The following is a 10,797-nucleotide window of genomic DNA, read 5'->3' as shown; positions in this document are numbered from 1 at the left end:
GATATATGTATATTATTATCTTATATATTAATATAGTATATAATATGAAAAGCGGTATGCCTGTATAGGTATAATATTCAATATATATAAATAAATATTAGTTATACTCTATAAATTGTTATATACATTATAGTTTTCCGCTAGGTACCTAAGTAATAATAATAAGTAGTGACAATAAAATAAAGATACTTAGTCATAAATCATAATAGAGGTGGACCTATTATTACCTATAGTTATTTATATTTAATAGTTCAGCGATGTGTAAATATCAATGGAAAATAAAGAAATAAGATGAATATTTAAGGCATTTCACTATATATAATATAATATAGGATATTCAGATATTCCTATATTCAGTAGGTATTACGACTTACGACTCACGAAGCTACAATAGGTACCTACATTATTACGCCAATAAACTCGTAAAGTCGCATCGTACGCAGCTGCTGTCCTTGATTCTTGATATCCAATCTAGCATTCAAATACCGACTTCAGTCAAGGTACTTACCAATATTATATTGTTATGTATATTTAAAAGAAATGTGTAATCATTACAACCAAAGAACAATTTAAAACTGATATTGCTTGTCTTAAAATAGTCAAAATGTTGTTAAAAAGTATGTTTTTACTACCTACACCTAAGGATACTATATTTTTTTTTCAAATCAAGTAAAAGTTATTTCTAAACTGAACTTTCTTAATATCAATCTGTGCTCATTTTTTTTTCCCAATTGATTGATTGGATCTATGGCGGTATGATAGGAGGTGTACGTCATATTTTCCCTTTGGGTTTTTTTTTATTACACAGATAAGCTGTATACTTAAGTTAATGGAAAAATAAAAATTCTTGTTTCCTATATAGTTACCTCATATTTCTTTATAATTTACATTCATACAAATTTATCAATTATTATATCTAATAAATCTAATAATAATAGTAAATTATATGTTTATGTATATTAACTATAATAAAATATAGACTTATCAAAATGTTATTTGAAATTGGCTCGGTTGCCTGTCGCCCGTCACCTATATATTTTATTAGTACCTATGTAGATAATACATTAATACATAATATAAATCTGTGGCTTGGTGCAAGAAGGGCCTATGTCACATTTTGACAAAATTTAGATTATTTGACCAATGTCATTAAAATTTGCTTATGAGTTATGTTACTTGTGTTAAAAGGGCCAATGTCTCGTATGCTGTATAACCGAATTAGATTTGACATTAGCCTTTCTTGACAATAATCGATAAATGATAGTCGATTAATTATGGGCCTATGTCGATATTGGTCCACATATTATCTATAGCCACGACATTAGCCATTTCGAAATCAATTATATAACATTATTAATTATAACATTATGATCAATTGAATATTATTATTAGGTTTCTACAAAAAAGTCAAGTTTTTTAATTATTAAAAATTGTTTATTTTAAATTTTAGTTTTTGGCCAATGTCAAATCAAAGCAGTTTTATTATTTTTTTTTTGGGAGAGCCAATGTCAAACTAAAACGTACGTCGTTTTATACTTAAAAATAAAATGAGTCATACAATGAAATAAAAACAAATGTAATTAAGTAACAGAATTTTTAGAGCTCCAACAATTTAAGATTTTTTGTAAATTTTAAAAATTGGACAATATAATATTTTAAATTCCTGAACATTGTCAAAATATGACATTGGTCCTTCTTCCACAGACTTACAGTGTAGATACTATGATATCGGTTACCTATTTGGTGACCGCATCAGACCGTACACGTGCATTATTTAGTAATGTTTGTGTAACCAAAATAGTTGGCCTCGTTTGATTCAGCCATTTAGGTATTATAATCTTATATCCCCATCTACTGAATACATTTAAAATTTTTTAGATTAAACATTATAATCTTGACATTTTAGTATTTTACACATTTTAAATGTCAATGCTTTATTATTTTACACTATAGGTAGATAGACGATTGACCATTAACGTGTTTTAATTTTTGTCGTTGGCCAAGACCTTTCAATTTATTACCTAAAATATAATGTCACGTTAGAAATAATACACTCGTATTAACAAATAGGCCGGTTTTTCTTCAATGTCACATTTTATAGTTTAAATTTTGATTCATTCGGACCCGATTTTTGGTTTGCCAAACCGGTTTGTTTCAACCACAAAAATATAATATAAATAATTATTACATATTATTTACATATTATATAGGTACTAGGTAGGTACTAATATAAAATATAAATGGGATGTAAAATATATATCATACATATTTTCAAATACCGAACTGGTATAAATACTAACAAGATCTTTAGAGACAACATCAGTGATCTACAGTTATTAAATCAATACACAGCTAGTCTTTATTTCACTAGTTGAGCTACCTCGAATTCACATCCAAACAAACATCATCATGTACAAGTTATTGGTGAGTATTTTTGTTTGTAGAATAATATAGATTGTAGACAATAATACAATATTGTATATTTGTATGGTTGTAACTTGTAGTTAGTACGTACTTACAAATGTATTGAACTGTTCTTGGACAAGATACTATTGACTACTACTGGAGAATATATTTTTTTTCTAAAATTCGTCAGTTCCTACTTATGATATGTTATAGTAAAATTATTATTGCTTAGTAAAATGTTTCGAGTTTTTAAATTTCCCTTTTCAAATTAGTTTATTTTGTATACTTATATTATACAATTAATAATTTGAGTTATCTTGCTTTATTTTCTAAAAACTGCACAATTTGTCGATAATTATTATTTTCCCGTAGCTATAATACAATTTTTAGGTATCTACATAATATGTAAAAATTATTTTGTATAAAATATTTCATTCCTCGTAACAATAAATGTAGAATAATGGATTTCTTGAAAAAGAAAAATACCCTCACATTCTATGAATTGTTATTAATTAAAAATATTTTTTATAGTTATTGATTGTGGCCGCTTTGGCTTTGGTCGCTGTTGCTTCTTCTCAAGTTTTAGTTTACTACCCAACTAATAACTACGCACCGTTGTACACCTACCCATCGTATGCCTACACTTACCCAGTGTCTTACAATCCATACATCACTCTCCTTCGTCGATGAATAAATATTTTACCAAATCCGTGAGTATGCATTGAAATAAGTATAATAATTAAAAACATATAATTATTTTCATTATTTATGTATTATATATATATTTAATATATAGTTATATGATAATTTATAATTATGTATAACATTAAACATTATTAAGTATAAAATATAAATAGGTATATAAATCGAATCCTAAATGCTATAAGCCATTCACTATATTATGTAATGTATGGATGCGTATCATTAGGTGCAATCATTGTAAAACAATGGAAGTAGCTATTTTCAGAATCTTTTTAATTAAAAAAAAATTGTTATCATTAATTTTTTTCTGATTTATTGTGACTTATTCACCATTTCATATTACTTATTATTTTATTGCAATTTTATATACCAAATTATACTTAGTAATTTTTTGTTGATTAAACATATTATGTTAACTTATTAGTTATTACCTATATTATCTTCAACCGTAAATTATAAATGTATATTTTTAGGAAACTATCAGGAGCTGTTCTGCAGTTATTCAACGCCAATCGTACGAAAATATATTGAGAATATAAAATGTGTTTATGTAATTTACATATTTTATTGATTGCTATTTTTTATCACAGTTAATTCTTATATCTTCTTGTAAACATGTATAATCACAATGTCATACTTTTTAAATTATTTTTTAAACAATCGTTTAATGTAATATATATATAATAATTTATTGAAATATGCTGTTTATTTATTTACCAATTCATATTATATTTTCATATAATGTGAATATTCATTAGAATATTGGCTAATAGTAAATAGTAAATACTACCAAGTATAGGTACCTACTACCATATATTGATCTTTCTTAAAAAAAGTAGAAAAACAAAAAACAGAGTTTAATTGCTAATTGCCTTAATTAGTTTTCTTCAACATCGGTAGCTACTTGTATTATGAATAAAAATGCTTTTGAGGTAGGTATAACACAGTTATAAGTTATTATCAAGTGTTGGAACTGTATGCGCTAAAAAGTACTCAAATATGCTTATAACTAGGGCTAGGGACTTTTAGGAGTTTGCTTGTTTTTAAATAATCATTAAAAACTAGCTAAGTAAAATAGAATTATGTTAAATAGCAATACGAGTTTATTTTTAAAATGTATAGGTAGTTGCATATTTTACATATTTGACATTTTTTTATTTATTAATGCATATTTTACAATTTTTTTTATACATATGTGTAAGTTTATAATTCAATACGAAAAAACCTAATTTTAAATAGATTTCCTAGACCTGAGACATTACTAGGTGTGATAATGTAAAGAAAATAAATATTTTTAAATTAGTTTTTGTTTACCATAACACCTCGCCGATCACATTGTTATTTATCGGTACACGTGACTCTCTAAAACTCAATGTGAGAAACAAATCGGAAATGAAAATTAATTGTTTGTTAATACACAAGTTTTTTGTCGTAAATTACGATTTATAATTTTGAAAATATTATCTAGATATTAAAATAAAAAGGTTTTATTCAATATTATAAATTTTTTCTTAATACATATATTAATAGAATATTAGTGATTATTTAGGGTATGACTGCATGCATATTTTAAGGTTTTTTAGGGCATAAAGTTGCTAGCCCTACTCATATCATACACATTCCTTGGATTATTTTTATCAGACAATTTATCAAGATAATTTTACCTCAGATATTTGTACATGGATTTATGTTTTTCAACGTGTCAGTATATTTTGTGAAAAACCAAGCATATCGCATTTACAATGTATACCGCGCGTATGGGGAGGAGGATGAGGAGAAGAAAAAAAGTTCGTGGACCGTGACGGGGCAAGTGCGGGCGACACTAGTGAATTCCAGTCGGTCAGGAATGTCGAGGGTCATCCGTCACGAGCAAAACGAGCTGTATCTAATATTGTCAGGGGTTGCCAAAAATCTACGAGGAAGGGTAGACAGCTGTTTCCGAGCTGTTAGTCACGCCGTGGAATTTTTGTACCCAGCGTTCGTCCCTTATCCATCCGCGCTCGCAAAGCACCCCGTGGATGTCGCCTCTCGTTCTATCTTTGTTTCTCTCAATTCCCACTCTCTTTCTCAGCCCCACTCTACTATCTGTCCCCCCTCACCGCCACCGATACTCTCTCACTCACACTCGATGTTTCCTCCGCGCTTTTATATAACCATCCGTGAAACGGCCACGTAATGGGGGATGAAATTCTTGACATGAATGCAAATAGACGGCGGTGTGCTTATGCTTTCCAATTGCATAATATGAAAAGCCCGCCAGAGTATAGGTTTTTATACATGATACATCCTTGGATTGTTCAGTGAAACATGAGTGTATGATATGAGATTTTAAACTGATAATAATATATTAATATGTTCATTGAATTGAATTACAATTTAAACTACAGTTAACATTTTTGAAATAATATTGACTTTGAAATGTATTCACAACACTTTAACACGAGTTTCCACGTACATTTCCAAATTCCAATGGTTTCAATTATTTTGTGTATTTTCCGGCTTTAATAATAAATTGTTTTTATTTTGTTACATAATATACACAATTTATTCTAAATAAAGAAATATGTATTATTTATTGTAATTTTACAAAATAATATAATGTTTTCATATAGAAATTCATATAGAAATTCACATATAATTCATATAATTTATTGACTTAAGTTATTACATGTTATAAAAATGTTCATCATTTTTTGTCTATAATATGGTCAATGGCCATTGGATTACTATTACATGCAATCAACTAAGCCCATTCAACAGCATGCTGATTTTTACTTTTACTCCATTAATTTGTTTTAAACATAGTTATCAAGTTTAATTTGGGAACAAAGTTTACAGTTACGTATAATAACATGGAGTAAATACGTGGGTTTCCATTCCTAGGATTTGTATATTTGACAAGGGCGTCAATAATCGTATATTTAGTACCCATGCAGGTATAGCCGTATAGGTGATTAATTTACAAATCAAGTGTTTGGCCAACGATTGGCATATTTGACAATTAGTAGGCAATACATATGTGCACTTGTACTAGTCTCTATAGTAACCAAGTAAACTGTTCACCTACAGATGGTTAAGTAATAGCAAATATCTGTCATATGTTCACGCTATTCCAATCCATACTAATGCACGGTAAATATATCAGGTAACGCTTGTATTTATTAATTCACAAATCTAATTTATTAATTTTATATTTTCGTTCATATATTTATCAGTGAAATAGTGTTCAACAAATTCTAACGTTTAATTTTAACATTAAGACGTTTTTTTCTTCCTAAGAAGGTTAGAGCAACTATATAAAATGCTTATTTCTATTAGTTCATCTGCGTTAGGTAATTTGAAGAACAAAACAAAGAAGAACATAATATATGTGTTATTATTCATTACATATTTATATAACACAAAATATGTATTATGTAAAAAAACATTATGAAAAGCTATTCATTTTTCTGTAAGAAAGTTTATAATAAGCAATTTTTCTCGTTACTTTAAAATAACAATTTCTTTCATAGTAATAGGTACAATACCAAACCATCTAATACCGAATACCTAATACATTTTTTTAGGGGTTTTGTATTTTATTTTTTTATACATATATTAGTATAAATTCTAATCAATAACCACACTATAACTGTAAAACGAATTGTGGAAAAAAAGCCCACGGAAAAAAAGCCCAAGGAAAAAAAGCCCAGGAATATAAATAAAAAATAATATATATAAATGTGACCACATGTATACTCTACTCTTAATGACCTAATTAGTAATTACCATATACCAAATTATCAAGGCTAGTTGGTTTAACTGGATTTAATGCAGAACGTTGATTTCTTAATGTTCTTTTAACGTGGTCTTCCACTGGCATCTTCGCTCATCTTTCGCGATAGTGTTACCGTCCAACTTTCTGCCGCATAAACATCAAGTGGCTTAAATAAACGATATATATATATCGATCGTTCCTTCATCGCACACAAAGCTTTTTCTATCTTTACACTGTTATCATATTTCAAATGGCTATGTTCTGTTTTTACTTCTGGGTTCTCTATTTTGAGATTTGTGTATAATTCTCCAGTGCATTTCATTGAACACCTATTAGAACACCTCCAGGTTATTTTTGATATGCCAATATACTTTACAACATATACATAACCTTTGTAACAACCTTTGTCTCCACCTTTATTTGATTTTATAATCTCCATAGTCACAAAAATTGGCAAAACAAAAGTATAAAATATAAAACAAATTTATAACTGGATAAAACTGTACTGGTAGAATGTGAAGATAGTATATCAACAACCAAGTAATAGAGTACTATATGGAGTGTCAATATTACCCAGCTATTGATAAATTTTAACATTTTGACTGGTTATTTACTGCTTATATATTATTTATGATTATTATTGTTATAGTAGTATGTACTATGTATGTATGTACCTAAGACTTATGTTTTTTTACTTATAACTTATAACACAATCCATCATATTGTGTTCATATTTATATTTTTGTTAGATTTACAATCTATATTTTATATAATTAACAATTAATTATTATTTTCATTATAATATATAATATACCTATTATCATATTTTGTTATAGCCTATAGGTAGGTACGTGTCACTTAATGTATATCTTAATTCGTGGTACGTGTGTTCACATTTATATTTATATTTTTGGGCTTTTTTTCCGCCTACCCTATAAAACATCTAGTTAGAGGGTTATTCCCGTGGGCCTCATACTCATATGGATACCCATAAAAACTACAAAAAAATTGATTTTTAAGAACCTATAGTTTATAGCTAGTGATGTAAAAATTCGATATTTTATTTGTTGTATTATACCATTGTATACCTTGTAGGTATTAAACTTTATATAATACTGTGTGTATTAAGCTATACTATAATTAATGTTTGTATTATACCATGTATTAAACACATTTTTTTACAGTGATAAAATCAAAATTCTTTTATTAAAAAATAATATGCAAATTTGAAATTACCTACAAAATTTGGACTTGATTAACCAACCATTTCCCGTTTGAAAATTGAATCTTATTAATACAAATTGGATTAATTAAAAAAATAAAATAATAAGTAATTAATTACAGTTTTTAAATAATTTTGTACTAATTATAATTTTGAATATTTTTTTATGTATAGGTATTTTTTGCCAAAAACATTTTTCACAATTATATAAAATAACGCATATAAAAATAAGAATTAATTCTTTACAGTGTTTATAGTATGTATTACATTTATATTATAAAAATTCACATCACTATATATAACATGAATTTACAAAATAATATGCATATTATATAATATCCACGTAGACGTATAATTGATCAGCCCGTAGCCACATTTTGAAACAAACTGGTGTTTGTGCCTTACTATATTTGTGTTTATATAATGTTTATCCCTCATCGGTCACTGCTGAATCAAAACCTTGCTTCAGAGTGCAGAATACCGTTCGGTGGATAATATATTATTAATGTATAATATATTGTATATAAGTCATACGAAATAGGAAAAATTATATTTAACATAAATATAATAATATAATATAAATTATAATACATAGAAGCATCTTGCTATTGATTGATGTTTATACAGAGTGGTATATATTACACAAATTGAAATACCGAGTGAGAAGTAGAAACTTAATGGAGCCAAACTGAGTGTTATAAACAATACGTATATATATAATGTAGTTTATATATATTGTATAATATATTTATACACTATACGCCCCTTCTGCAGGCACCCCCGCCCTGTGTCCCATACCGCCACGTATCCGTCTCGCGTTCGAAGCCAAATGACAATTACAAAGGTTCGTTGTCTATATATACATGTGCCTTTGTACGATGAGCTACACTTTATTAAAAACGCTTCAGCGCATGCATTCACTTCCCTTCAACATCCATAAACAGAGAGTATATAGTATATGTATGTATATATTTAGTAATATAAAAAGGTATATTTTTTTATTTACATTTAGTTTTGCAATTTTTCACGTCATTGCAGATATTTTTAATATTGAGTCGTGCTGTTAAACAAATATATCGTTTTTTAGATTTTATCAAATATGCGAACAAAATAAAAAATTATATTTCAAAAAGAATCTCTGCTCTCGACTATAATATTATATTCGTGACTGCGATCGTTATGTTGAGTTTAATATAATATACTAATTATGCTCCAAACGAATTATATTTGACTGATAAACGAAATAACTTACAAAGTTACATATTGATTATTATGCATACCTACTGGTTACTGTCTTAGAAAAGATTTAATTAAATACCCATAAATTATATATTTTGTATTTTATCATTATGGGTTTAAAATGTTTAATATATATAATAATATATTAAAATACGGAAAACTATTGTTTATGTATAATGAATTAATTTTCAAAACAAAGTAATAGATTGTATTTAAAAATATTGTACATCTTAATAATCACAAAAATGTTCAATTAAATACTTGTACCTAACATTTAAAATTTAATAGCTATCTACTTATTACTTTGCCTTAATGTGAAAATCTTGACAGAAAACTTGTATATTATAGATAGCTTTGGGTATAAACTATAAAGACATAACATTAAAATATAAAGCTGATGCAAATATTGAAATATCGACCATTAGCATAAAATCAATAAATGTATTTCCCGGAATTTAGACTCTGGAAAAATACCGGTAAGCACCAAATGTACCTATTGAAAAATCTTTACATTCAGAGTTAATTTTATGATTGAATTAAAAATGTAAAATTATTTTAAGTTATTTTTACATTTTTAATTCGGTTATAAAATAAACAATGCCTGTAAAGATTTCCAATACATTTTGGATAGATTTTGGTTACCGTTATTTTCCACGAGTTGAAAAGCCTTAACAGGTTTTTTCCCCGCATTTTGATTTTCCCAAATAGTTTCAGCCTAGAACGAAAAGTTAGAGTTCATACAAAAAGAAAATTACTGTATTTTACATGCTTATTCCATGGATTAGGTTCGCAACTTCTATTATAACTTATATCTCATAATATTTGAATTTATTTTGGGCGGTGACTTATATATAGTCGTGCCTCATGTTCATAATAATATATTAGGTAGGTACTGTTTTGTGTAATATCAATATTCAACACAATAAAAAAAGTACTAGCTATACCATCCCTATTATATTATATTCCCATCTACACTCGTTAAAATAATAAGGAACTTAACTGGTTTTTTTTATGTTCAAAATATCATTGTGTGATATTCAATATTCATATAAGTATTAATAAGTACGCTAATAGTACGATATTATGTATAAAAGTACATCTTCACGCGCTATTGATCACATTCAGTTCATGTACACGGTATGGTACGCGACATATTATTATCTTCTATTGGCCCTTTTTTCACCGGATATTAAGCTATATCAATTTCTAAATCTATTGGTGCACAATTTTTTGTCACGTGCATGACACGCGTTTCACCTATATGACGTCGCAGGCGTTTCGTTTACACGGTCCTTACTCCTTAGTCCTTACTATTTAGAAAACATTCGTTGTGCATAGCTGGTGCTATATTATATTAACACCCCTGCAGGATGACATTATTCAGTGTGTCTTCGACAAAGTTTTATTTTTTTTTTCAATAATAAAATCAAGTAAATATTAATTTAGTTTATTTTAACTTTCTTTTTTATCG

General features: G+C 27.3%; 1 long non-coding RNA gene across 1 annotated transcript; it reads left to right on the top strand.

Moving 5' to 3' along the window:
- Nucleotides 1-2,307: 2,307 nt before the first annotated feature.
- LOC100573307 lies at nucleotides 2,308-3,805 on the top strand. Its single transcript, XR_119548.3, has 3 exons — nucleotides 2,308-2,424; nucleotides 2,938-3,116; nucleotides 3,582-3,805. It is a non-coding gene; the product is annotated as an uncharacterized LOC100573307 (long non-coding RNA).
- The last annotated feature ends 6,992 nt before the right edge of the window (nucleotides 3,806-10,797 follow it).

Source organism: Acyrthosiphon pisum, chromosome A1 (assembly GCF_005508785.2).
Source record: "Acyrthosiphon pisum isolate AL4f chromosome A1, pea_aphid_22Mar2018_4r6ur, whole genome shotgun sequence".
Lineage (NCBI taxonomy): Eukaryota > Metazoa > Arthropoda > Insecta > Hemiptera > Aphididae > Acyrthosiphon > Acyrthosiphon pisum.
Note: the sequence above shows the minus strand (reverse complement) of the source record. Positions and strands in the feature narration are given on the sequence as shown.